This window comes from Cricetulus griseus, chromosome 4 (genome assembly GCF_003668045.3).
Source record: "Cricetulus griseus strain 17A/GY chromosome 4, alternate assembly CriGri-PICRH-1.0, whole genome shotgun sequence".
In the NCBI taxonomy this organism is placed as follows: Eukaryota; Metazoa; Chordata; class Mammalia; order Rodentia; family Cricetidae; genus Cricetulus; species Cricetulus griseus.
In genome coordinates this window covers 114,371,174-114,383,307 of record NC_048597.1, presented here as the reverse complement: position 1 = coordinate 114,383,307, position 12,134 = coordinate 114,371,174, and the positions used below count along the sequence as shown (strand labels likewise).

Genomic DNA, 12,134 nt, shown 5'->3' with positions numbered 1-12,134 from the left:
TAGACCAGGCTGGCCTTGAACACAGAGATCTCCTGCCTCTGCCTCCTGGATGCATCACCATGCCCAAGTCCAACCCCTAATTTTGACCTTTGTTGCATTCCTTAACATCAGAGCTGTCACAGACTCTGAAACAAGCTGAGGTAAACTGGAGTGAGCCTAAGGGTTTCAGACCTGATAGGAAAAGGAAGTAAATAGCTGGGGGCAGAAGGCGCTCTGGTGCAGCAGGCAGCTAGCTGTGCACTCACAGAGTGGAAGAAGGTGTCAGCCCTGCTGTGGCAACAGCACTCACAGTTGTGGTCAGCGTTTCAGCCTGAACAGAAGAACAGAAGATGGGTGGAAGAGGTGTTCAGTGTGCTGGTACCGTAGCAATGGCACTGCATCTCTGGGAAACTCTGGGAAACTCGTTCCATAGTGAGTTCCAGCTATTCCTGCCAGCCACGGCCTCCACACCACCACCAGGACTCTGGGCTCATGGCTGTCTGAGCTGTCAGTCTCCCTGCTTCTCTCTGCTCCTGTCCACATGCCTTCTCTTTTGACACTTCTTCCTCTGCAATATGAGGGGCTGCAGTAGCACAGCAAAGAAACTTCCCCCAATGATAGAGGAAGGTTTTTATTGTACATAAGAGAAACTATCCAGAGGCATCTGAGGAGTCCAGAGCAGAGAGAAAGAAAAATAGACTAGACCTGGCCAGGACTGTCTTCGAGAGAAGAGCTATCAGGGAGAGGGGAGAACCTTGCCATCATAAAAAGAACCAACAGGTGTCTGGAGGAGGAGAGCCTGAGGAGGCCAGCATGGGCTTTGAAATGTATGACAAGTACTTGTGCGTAGGACTGGGGGAGCCTGGAGGTCAGCATGGGCTTTGGTGCGCAACCACAGGTATATATCAGTAGAGCCATCTGTCCCTTCTGCCAGAGGTAATGGCTTCTTTCGGCAGACCCAAAGGAATGCTGGCTTTCATCCAACCTCCAGAAATCCTCTTCTAGTCCATCTTGAGCTTGTTTCTGGATCTGTTTGCCTGACTGAGACCTAACATGCCAGCCTTTTGTTGATACGGGGCTATATAATGTAATGTGACTGCTTCAGAGCTGAGAAGGTCCGCCATGAACCCCAGGATGGGGAGGCGTGGACATTGTGTCAGAAGCATCTGGTTCTTGGGAAACTTGAAGAGACAGGGAGCAATCAGGTCGGGCAGACTGGACATACAAGGGACAAGGTCATGTTAAGGAGCTTAGGGGAAATGTTTACCTTGGGTGTGCACTTGAAACCTCAGGCCTGGCTTGTGGTCCTGGTACTTGGGGAATGGAAAGGAATCCCAAAATCAGGAGTGCCTGTTTAACCCGTGACAGATGGATCCAAGTCTCAACTTACTGAAGCTTGTATGGAGTTTTTAAATTTACAAAAATGATGAAAGTTTTAGATATATTGGTATGACCACTGTCTGTAGTCTGCACTGAAACCCTGATTGTAGACATCTGGAATAGACTCCCACCTCTGAGCCATAGCAAGAATAATAAAGCCTAAAAAGTTACAAACATGGTAGACTCATGGACAGGTAGGTATCTGTAGTTAAGACAGAAATGTCTTGATGGGAAGGTAACCAAGAGAAGAGCTTGGGGACTCAAAAGTTGGTTTGGGGATAAAAGCATGAATACTATTCCTCTATCCAAAGGCCTGAATATCTGTGGATTGGACAGATGTTTTCAGAAGCACTTTAAGTCTTATTTAGAAAACTACCAAAGGAAGTTTAAAATGTTGAGCCTGTGACTATGGCAGTAGTAGAGCCAGTGCTTTACCAAGGTTAGATTAACATCTTATCAGAACGCCACTGATTAATATGTTAAACTTTAAAGTCTTAACATTATGTCTTATTTTTTTATATACCTTAAATAGTAAAATAGTAAAAATCGAATTTTGTTAGTATGGTAGTTTGAGTTTGTATTTCAGTGAAACCTGTTTTGTGAGTTTATGTTTCTCAGCATGAAGTCTATGTGTGAGTTTGCCTTTCTCAGCAGGAGACCTAGTAGCATTAAGAAAAGCAAGGCATGATTTTTACATATGAAATGGACTGACCCAGCATCTGCTGCCTGAGGTCCACTTGTTGGTGCTTAGTTGTCTGATAAAGCCAGAGCAGCGACATCACAGAGATCTGAGAAGAGTAAATCTGAGTTGGCTCTGTATCAATTAAAATGATACTTACCCAACACCTGGACAACCATCCTAGGATCCCCAGTGGTGATCTCAGTGGCTTTGTTGGGAGCAGAGGTCATTAGTCTTCATCTGTCACACTGAGCAGTGTTAAGTTTTCTGGCTGCCACACTGGGTGGCTTCAGCCTTGGGCTGTCAGACCCAGAAGATGTAAGATTTTCTGTGGAGGAGGAACTTTGGGGAACCAACCTACCTTGTGGAGGTAGAGTGGGGCGGTCAACCCAACGGTGTCCACAGTTTGGGCAGGGCCCTGCCAGTGGATGAGACATGGGGCAGTTGTTTGCCCTGGGGTCAGCATTACTACACTTGAAGCAAGCCCATTGCTACCCATCTTCAGAGAAAGCCTCAACTGCTGCTATCAGAAGCTGTTATTTCTGTCAGTCAGGGGAAGGTTCGCTCCTTAAGCAGTTTGGGTTTTGTTGTTTTTGGCTTTGTTTGGGCTTCGGTTTTGGTTTTTGGTTTCTTTTGGTTTTTTCAAAGACAGGGTTTCTCTGTAGCTCTGGCTGTCCTCTAACTGGCTCTGTAGACCAGGCTGGCCTTGAATTCAGAGATCTGCCTGCCTCTGCCTCCTGAGTGCTCATTAAGTTTTTTAAATGCTATATTTAAGCCGGGCAGTGGTGGCGCATGCCTTTAATCCCAGCACTCAGGAGGCAGAGGCAGACGGATCTCTGTGAGTTCGAGACCAGCCTGGTCTACAAGAGCTAGTTCCAGGACAGCCTACAAAGCCACAGAGAAACCCTGTGTCAAAAAAAAAAAATGCTGTATTTATTCAGCAGATCTCTCTGAGGTGGATGAGGGCTGTCATATAATCTATAATGTACGCCATGTGGCTGCAGCTATCTGGATTCCCAGCGTTGGGGATCTTTCTCAAGATATAACCATGAGAATATCAAGATGGTAACTAGCAGCACAATTAGATGATGTGACCCTAGTTTTGAAATGTGTGGCAGTTGGGCCTTTAAGCTCCAGCTGTTGAAGGAAGTGTGGTAGGACAGTGCTATGAGAAGGGACTAGGGAGTTGAACTGTGGTGAGAATGGCTTCAACTATCCTCCAAACTGAAGGAGGCTGAGGTCTTGCCACCCCATGCTGAGGCATAGCACAAGGCAGAGGGCCAATCCAGAGGGATCAGCTAGGAGGTTTCAGGACAACAGCAAGTGAGGCTTTAGAGGTGACACCAGAAAACCCCAGACCATGCTGGAGAGGCAAATAGAGATCCGGCAAGATAAGTCAGCTTCAGGACCATCTGGCTAGGGACACAGCTGCCCAGAGTGGCCAGAGCACGGCGTCAATGATGGATTCCATCTCCTTCAGTGAGGTGATAAGGGATGCCTAAGGTGTTAGTTCCACTCAGGTGGAAGATGTTCTAGGAAAGAGCTGGTTAAGCAATTTCAGGGAAGGTCTGAATCTGTGCCGTGTGTGTGTGTACGTATATGTACATACACATGGGTGGATGTGTGCCAGAGTATTCTCAGTGACTCTCCACCATATTTTTTGAGACCATGTTTCTCACTGAAGCTGGAGCTCAGTGATTGGTTAAATGGGCTGGCTTTGAGCCCCAGGGGTCTGTCTGCCTGTCTGCCTGTCTGCCTGTCTGCCTGTCTCTGGACTCCAGTACTGAGGTTACAAATGTGTGTCACCATGCCTAAGTGTTCATGTGAGTGCTTGGGAGTCACACTAAGATGGCCAAAGCTTAATGTCAGATGGTTTCCCACTTAGCCACCCCCACGCCCTGCATCTCCACTAGGGCTTTGGAGCAGGAGCCATAGCTTTCATCTGTGGAGTTTGGTTTTTTAGACAGTGTCTAGACATATAGTCCAGTTTGGCCATAAACCCAAGATCCTCCTTAGCTTCACACATGTTGAGATTACAGCATACACCATCATCCACTTTCATTCACGTTCTCAAAATAATGTGACCCCTAATGGTTGTAGAAGCTTCTCACTAATGGAGTTCCATCTGTCTGGCTGTGGACTGAGTGGCTGTCAGAAGCACAGGGATGTGCTGGGGGCACAGCTAGCGTGGGAACTGAATGCCACCTCCCAGCCCTGGTCCCCAGCTTTTTGTCCTCAGATTCCATGTGCTGTAAACATCCTGGGTCTGTAACCTGCCACTGGATTACATGGCTTCTACACCCTGTCTCTGTTACATATTCACACCCTTCTTTGATTACTGCTCATTGTGTTGGGTGACAACTGTAGACACTGATGGTATCACCTGTGAGTTTGTATTTCATGCTGGCCTGTGTGCCTTTTCCTGGGGCCATGGGAAACAGCCTTTTTAGTATTCATATGTTCAGCTGGAGTCTGCCCTTGGCCCAGGCTGTGTCATTCCCATTGTCTTCGCTGTCCTTGGGTTTTTCTGTCATTCACCCCTGTGCTGTGCACACTGAAACAGGAGCAGTTCTCTTCTGACTCCTCCTCTGTCAGGCTAAGATGTTAATTTTTATTGGTTCCAATTTGTAAATTCAACTCAGTGAGCCACACAAAAGGCCTGGTGTTCACAGGGACCTTGCCACCTCTGTGCTCAGAGCAAATTGGATCTAAGGTATCTGACGCGGAGCAGTTTCCCTCCTCTCAGTGACCACTAACCCTCTCCCCATGCTTTCTACCCACAGGTTAAGGACTGCCACTGGGCACTCAAGAGCTCTCTCATAGCTGGCAGCCTGGTGCACTCACTTTTTGGGTTTCTGGAAAAAAATCTATGCTTAATATTTTAAAGCCTTGTTCTAAAAAGGGACAGTTAAGTCTCCCCGGGCCCTGAAACTGCCCTTCAGAGACAACCAACACTGATATTCCCTGTGTCTTTTATTGACACTTTTGTTAAAATTTTTTAAATGTGCCAGGTGCCTTTAATCTCAGCACTCGAGAGGCAGAGGCAGGTGGATCTCTGAGTTTGATGCCAACCTGGTCTACAAAGCTACATGGAGAAGCCCTGTCTTGAAACACCCCCAAAATACATTTTTGATATTTCTAAGTCAGCACATGACAAACCACCTCATATTTTCTTGCTATGAGTATTATAATATTTTGTGTGGTTTTAAAGATTTACTTACTGTGGAAAGATGAAAACAAGGAAGATGTAATTATTTTATTTATATATGTGCATGTCTGTGTGATGTGTGCACATGAGAAAGCAGGAGGTGGCAGGGCTGGGGCCCCCTCCATCTTTCTCTGTCCATTGCTTCAAGGCATGGTCTTCCCCTGAACCCAGGGCTCTCATTTTGTCAGTGAATCTGGATGCTAGCAAGCCCTAGGGAAACGCCTGGCTTCACCCTACTCAGAGCATAGGTCACCCAGCTTGTTACATGGGTACTGTGTAGAAATGGTTTTCAAGGTTTTGTTTGTTTTCAAGATTCAGTGTTCCTAAGGATATATTGAACTATGTTGCTTGGGTGTGTAATGTCTCTCTGTCTCTTCCAGTTGGATGATGGTTAGAGGTTGAAGTTGTTGGTAGTATTGGTTGTCTCTTGCAGCCACTCATCCAGGTGGTGGTGGCAATGCATGGGCTGAGGGGGGATGCCCTGTCTTCTGGTGCCAGCTCCTATTGCTTTACCAGTCGTGCTGGGATTAAGATCGAGCCTGTAGGAGAAAACACAGGGCTAATGAGTAAGTGGAACAGGGCCCACGGCATGGCTGGGCACTTGAGGGAGTTTGGGTTAACCTTGTTTTTTTGTTTTGTTTTGTTTTCTAAAGGTGTTAGGGAAATTGGGAGGAACAATTTATAAATTTCCTTCCTTCCTTCCTTCCTTCCTTTCTTTTTCTTTCTAATTGCACAGTGTTCTGTCTGCATGTATGCCTGCAGACCAGAAGAGGGCACCAGATCTCATTACAGATGGTTGTGAGCCACCATGTGGTTGCTTGGAATTGAACTCAGGACCTCTGGAAAAGCAGCCAGTGCTCTTAGCCTCTGAGCCATCTCTCCAGCCCCCCAATTTATAAAAATTTAAAGTTTGTTTAGCAAGTTACTCCTGAGCAGTCAGTCCCTTGTTCTTCCTTTTTTATATACTTGATTTTTGAGTAATAAATGAGGGCATTAATTATGGTTTGTGTGGAGAAATGCCACAAGAGACATGAATTTCCCAAAGTTGGCAAAAGGAGATAAAAGTTTTAGATACGTAAGCAGGGCTACTGTCAATTTCCATCTGTTTTGGGACTCCCCATTAAGAGAAAGCAGTGTCTGCAAACAGCTCAAGCAGACTCATGTGTCTGAGCCATAGAAAAGATAAAGTCTGAAGAGGTCTCAGTGCAAACATGAACAGATTTAAAACAACCAAAGGGATGGATGTGGGTTATATCCATTTGTCAAAGGTCATCAGGATGAAGTCCATAGGGGTGGACTCTTTGGTATAGTTGGCCCAGCGACTGTCAGTCAGGGATTGACAGTGATTGAGCTTATGTCTGCGCTAATTAGAATTGTTTCATAGAGCTTTGGTTTCTTGATAAAAGGAGTGAGAAACAGCAGCTGCTGAGAGAGACATGACTTCCCCATGTGAAAAATGGTTAGTGTGTTAGATATAGGATATCTACTGACTGGAGAGAAAAACATATGTGGGAAGTAATAGAATTTCACATAGATCTTTACTTGTTTTTTTGGTTGGTTGTTTGGTTTGGTTTTTATTGTTGTTTTTTGTTTTGGGGTTTTTTTTTTGTTTGGTTGGATTTGTTTTTTAGTTTTGTACTGGAACCCACACTCTTGCCATCATGATTGCATAGCCATCTCTGCTGCTTTCCCACTTAGCCATCCCATCCCCTTTGGCACTGTTGGAGATTCTGTTCCATAGCTTTCTTCTGCAGTGTTCCTCTCTGAAACTTTGCCACTTCTTGTTTTATTAGTTTGGATTCTGTTAATGTCATTTTAAAAAATGCCCAAGGCTATCTACAGAAGGAAGGGTTTATTTGGGCTTACAGTTCCTGAGGGATAAGAGTCTGTGAGCGCCACCACAGGGAATGTGGTAGCCATAGAGATAGCAACAGCCAAGAGCTCACCTGTGGAACACAAGCAGGAAGCAGAGGGAATGAACTGGAGATGGCACACAGCTTTGAAACCTCAGGGCTCATTCAGTAACACACTTTCTCCAGTAATGCCACCTCTCCTAAACCTCCCAGATAGTGCCACTCTCTGAGCCCAGTGTGGTGGATGTTCTCATTCAAACCATCACAGTTGTTTTAGAAGTAGGGTCTGATTATTTAGCCCGGACTAGCCTAGAACTCGCAAAGATTCACCCATCCGTCTCCCAAGTACTAGATCTAAAAGTGTGTGTCACCATACCCCACATCTACCTTTATGGTTTTTTTGTTTTTGTTTTTTGAGACAAAGTGTGTCATTGAACTGGAGTTGTAATTTGACTAGGTAGGCTGGCTGAGCAGTGAGCCTGGGAGACCCACCCATCTCCACCTCCCCAGCTCTGGGATTACAGGTGTATATGTACCACTGCATGGCAGTAGTTCATTTTGTTTTTTTGTCTAAGGATCAAACACAGGTCGTTATGTTTATGGGTGCTTGGACAAGCACTATCCACTACTGATCCATCCTGTCTGCTTTAGCTACCTGAGAGTTGTCAGTCAGCTGGGTTATGCTAGCAGCTTTGCAGGGTGCACTGGGTATCTGCATACTGGTCTGAGATCACTTCCACCATTGGCCATGGTGCTGGCTTTGAGTTTGGACATTCTTCTTCAACATCGATTTAAATAAATGGTTTTACTAAGGGCTTTTATCAAAAGGATTACCAAGAGCCTTCTAGCACAAAGACACATTTCTCCCTCCTCCCCACTTGACTCTGGTGTGGCAGAACTAAATGTGCGGTCCCTTGGAAACTGGCAGCAGCCTTCTTGAGCACAAGCTGTTTTCCAAGAGCAACTGATTGGTGGGACACTTGCTTTCAGACTCACCTGAGGCTGGCAGTGTGCAGCAGCTCTCAACGTGTGTGTCTCTTCAGACAAGTGTCTGTCCCCCAGCATGTAAAGGAGGGAGCCCAGGCACCTGTGCAGACAAGTCTCTGCCCCCAGCGTCATTCAACCCTCTGCATAGGAAGGCTGTCCTGTACCTCTAGTGTGGATGTTGACATCATAAGGGGCCCAGACCATGCCAGGGGGTTGAAGTATCCACTGAGAAATCGATCCCGTGAGTGACTTTAAGGGGCATCATCTCATCTTGAGGTGATTTAAAGACTTAAGTACTCCTTGAAAAATAATGGGGGCTGCAAAGATAGCTTAGCAGTTAAGAGCACTGGCTGCTATTCCGGAGGACCTGGGTTCAATTCCCAGCATCCACATGGCAGCTCACAGCTATAACTCCAGTTCCAGGGGATCTGGACTCTGCAGGCACTGCATGCACGCAAAACATCTATATACATAAAATAATTTTTTTTTTGGTTTTTCGAGACTGGGCTTCTCTGTGGTTTTGGAGGCTGTCCTGGAACTAGCTCTTGTAGACCAGGCTGTAAAAATAATTTTTTAAAAAACCAAACCTCAGCCGGGCTTTGGTGGCGCACGCCTTTAATCCCAGCACTCGGGAGGCAGAGGCTAGGTGGATCTCTGTGAGTTTGAGATCAGCCTGGTCTACAAGAGCTAGCTCCAGGACAGCCTCCAAAACCACAGAAAAACCCTGTCTCGAAAAACAAAAAAACAAAACAAAACAAAAAAAATCTCTGGGAGCCTCATCTGAAAAATGAAGTCGGGTCCTTTTATTGACCTGACATTCTGAGGTTGGAGCTGTACATTATTGTTTTTTGGTTTTTTGAAACAGGGTTTCTTTGTGTAAATAGTCCTGGCTGGCCTGGAACTTACTTTGTAGACTAGGCCAGCCTCAAACTCACAGAGATCTGCCTGCTTTCTGCCTCTTGAGTGCTGGGATTAAAGGCATACACCACCCCCTCCCAGCATGTTTTCTTGAGCAACCATGTTCGTTGGTTCTGGTTTCCTGAAGCCATCAAGAAGGCCATGCTTGGGCTAGAGAGATGGCTCAGAGGTTAAGAGCACTAGCTGCTCATTCAGAGGTCCTGAGTTCAATTCCCAGCACCCACATGGTGGTTCACAACTGTCTGTAATGAGATCTGGTGCCATGCAGGGATACATGCAGACAGAAAACTGTGTACATAATAAATTTTTAAAAAGGCCATGTTTGACAGCACTGGTTTCCTCTGTCACCCACTAGGGAAATTGGCCTGTTCCCTGGACCACAGACTCAACCTGGAGCCTGGCTTCCTCTGTACTTGTGTACTACACTCTGGCCTCCCATGGTAGCTGCTTTTTACCAGAACTGCAGATCCTGGCATGGGCCTCAGACTCTGTTCTGTTCCTAGGTTTGTCAGCCACTGCAAGCAAGAAGAGTGTCAGTGAACTCCTCCATCATACTGCAGTTGGAGATGGACGGAGCTCCCTAATTCAGACTGCTCCAGCCACCCTGGAAGACAGCAGCACTGCTGCCAGCCTGCTTCTCCAGGTTCAAACTCGGTAACAAAAGGTAGTCCTGACAGCAGCAAGCTGTTCTGGAAAGTAGGTTACGTGTGTCTCCTTGGCTTAGTTCCCAGCCCTAACCCCTTTCCAACTGCTGATGTCAGAGGGTCAGTACAGAGAGAAATGGCTTTGTATATTGTTGTGTTATTTTGAAGAGAATTATGTTACAATTGTTTTTTGTTGTAAATAAAACACATTCTTGTCCTAGCAGTATATGGTACAAATTCATTGTGTGAATTGGATGCAGCTCCTGAAGTCTGTGATCAGGCAGAGGGAAGACATTTTCAGGGAACAGCTAGCAGGAATTGGGTCTGTTTAGTAGAGCCTCTGATTCTCCATGCACCTGGGTGAGGAGCACTTGACACCTCTCTGGGGGGAACTGTGGCCAGACAAGTTCCTTGGAAACTGGAAGCCAAATACTATTTCTGATGGACCCTTAAGTCTTCCTCCACTGTCCTGTACTGCCTGTACTGCCTCCTGGGGCTGAAGCCGCAGTGCCCCTCCCTCTCAGCTGCCTCCCAGCTGTTCACTCTCAGCAGCATGTAGACTACAGGGTCCTCTACAGTGCACTCTCTCAAGTTGACTGACCTCTTCTTTGCAGCTTGGAAGTGCACTTTCATGCCTCCTCTCAGCCAGGTTTCTGTGGGCTGCCCCACCTAGCTGGGTTTCCCTAGACATTCAGGAAGATTTAGCCCTCTAACCTCCTACCACTGAAAGCCACTCAAGGGCGTCCATATCCTGAAGATATTCCAAGGTGAAGACCCATGGAGGCCACATACCTGCTAGTGTGCCCCCCCCCCCAACACACACAAAGGCCCCGGCTGCAGAGCACAGTGGGCCAGGATGGCCTCTGCCTGGAGAAGATGGCACATGCTGAGAATTGGGGCAGGAGAACTTCCCAGCAGTTCAGTGCTAGATATTCCTGGTGCTGCTATTAGCCTCAGGAAAGAGCTACAAGAGGCACTGAGAGCCTGGCCAATACTCCCAAACCTATTCTCAGATGTGGACCATGTCCTGGCTTCATCAGGCTATAGATGTCCCTCTATCCCTCTAGAGTCAGGGGCCCACATCCTGTGGTGATAACCCATGATCCTCTACCGAGTTGTCTTTCTCAGGAGGGATGGGGGGTTGAGACAGGGCCTCACTTTATAGCTCACCATGTAATCCAGGTTGTCTTGAACTTAGATCCTTTTTCCTCAACTATCTTGACTATTCCAGGCTGCACCACCAAATATGGCTGTCTCTATAGATGAGATTGCTGGTCTTTAATAGCTCTCAGGTTGTCCAAATACTTAGAAATGAGCCAGGTGATGGTGGCTCATACCTTTAATCCCAGCACTTGGGAGGCAGAGGCAGTCAGATCTCCAAGTTCCAGGAGAGCCTGGTCTGCAGAGCAAGTTCTGGGACAGCCAGGGCTATACAGAGAACCCTGTCTTGAGAAAACATTGAGAAAGGAGCTCAAGCTCTAAACTGTAGGGTTTCTGGCAAGGCCAGCATCCCTCAGGAGCTTGTGAGACCAAGCTGGGGTCACTTCCCTTCCCCTGGCAGAGGGGACAAAGGGCTACTTGTGGCTGTAAGACCCCCGGAAGCTCAGGCCTCCAGAATCTTTTCCCAGGACTGCGGCCACCCCAACCAACAGGGAGGAGGCAGAAACTTGATGCATACAGCAAGAGGCTTTAATGAAAGGTAGACGTTTGTACAAACGGGCTCTCTCAGCATGCAGGCTAGAGAGCAGCCCCGTCCCCCAGGCACAGGCGTTTTTAAAGGCAAAATCATAAGCTTAGGGAGGGGTCTCGACTCTCTGTCCGTTGAGTATGTGACCAGAGTCAAGGGTTACTAGGAAGCTCTTTGTCTTGAGGGGAGGCCTGGAAATCAGATGGCCTCCTGATCCCACCAGTTGTAAAACCTGCAGACCTCAGGATGTGCTAACTAATGGTAGCTATCTCTTTGTTTCATAGGGACCCTTAACTGTTAATGAGGGTGGCCATCTGGGAATTCTTGGTACCCAGTTATCTTATGGCCTTGTAAGGGAGTAATTGCTGGTGACTGGTAAATTCCAGGCACTAAGTCATAGTAGTAGTCTTGGTCAGTTTCTGAGCTAATTTTTAAGTCTTTCAGTGGCTATGTATCAAAGCCCACCCAACCTCGAGGTGACTCAGTATCACAAGCACCTGTCACACATTTCAGAGTCTACACTAGCATCTCAGTCCTCTCTCCTCCATCTCTCGGCTGCCCTCCCAGCTACTCATCCTTATACTCCAGCTTGTTTGTTTCTGCCTAGCCCCTCCACCCCCCATGCTTTATTCCCTATCTCTTGCTACCTCACTGTCTCCACTATTTTCTTTCCCACTTCCCTAGCCCTGGCGATACTCAGTCTGCCTACTTCTTTCTCTGCCCTGGACTCTGCCAGATGACTCAGGTTATTGTCTCATATTTACAATAAAAACTGCCACCTTGATCATACAATGGAGCA

General features: G+C 47.0%; 1 protein-coding gene across 1 annotated transcript in view; it reads left to right on the top strand.

The window, feature by feature from the left end:
- Positions 1–9,803, top strand: part of Fkbp6 (FKBP prolyl isomerase 6) — a 28,694-nt gene extending 18,891 nt beyond the window's left edge. The window contains exon 9 of the mRNA XM_027416282.2: positions 9,508–9,803. The gene's annotated coding sequence lies outside the window, so the exon portion shown is untranslated. The remainder of the gene's footprint in view (positions 1–9,507) is intronic.
- Positions 9,804–12,134: the final 2,331 nt, after the last annotated feature.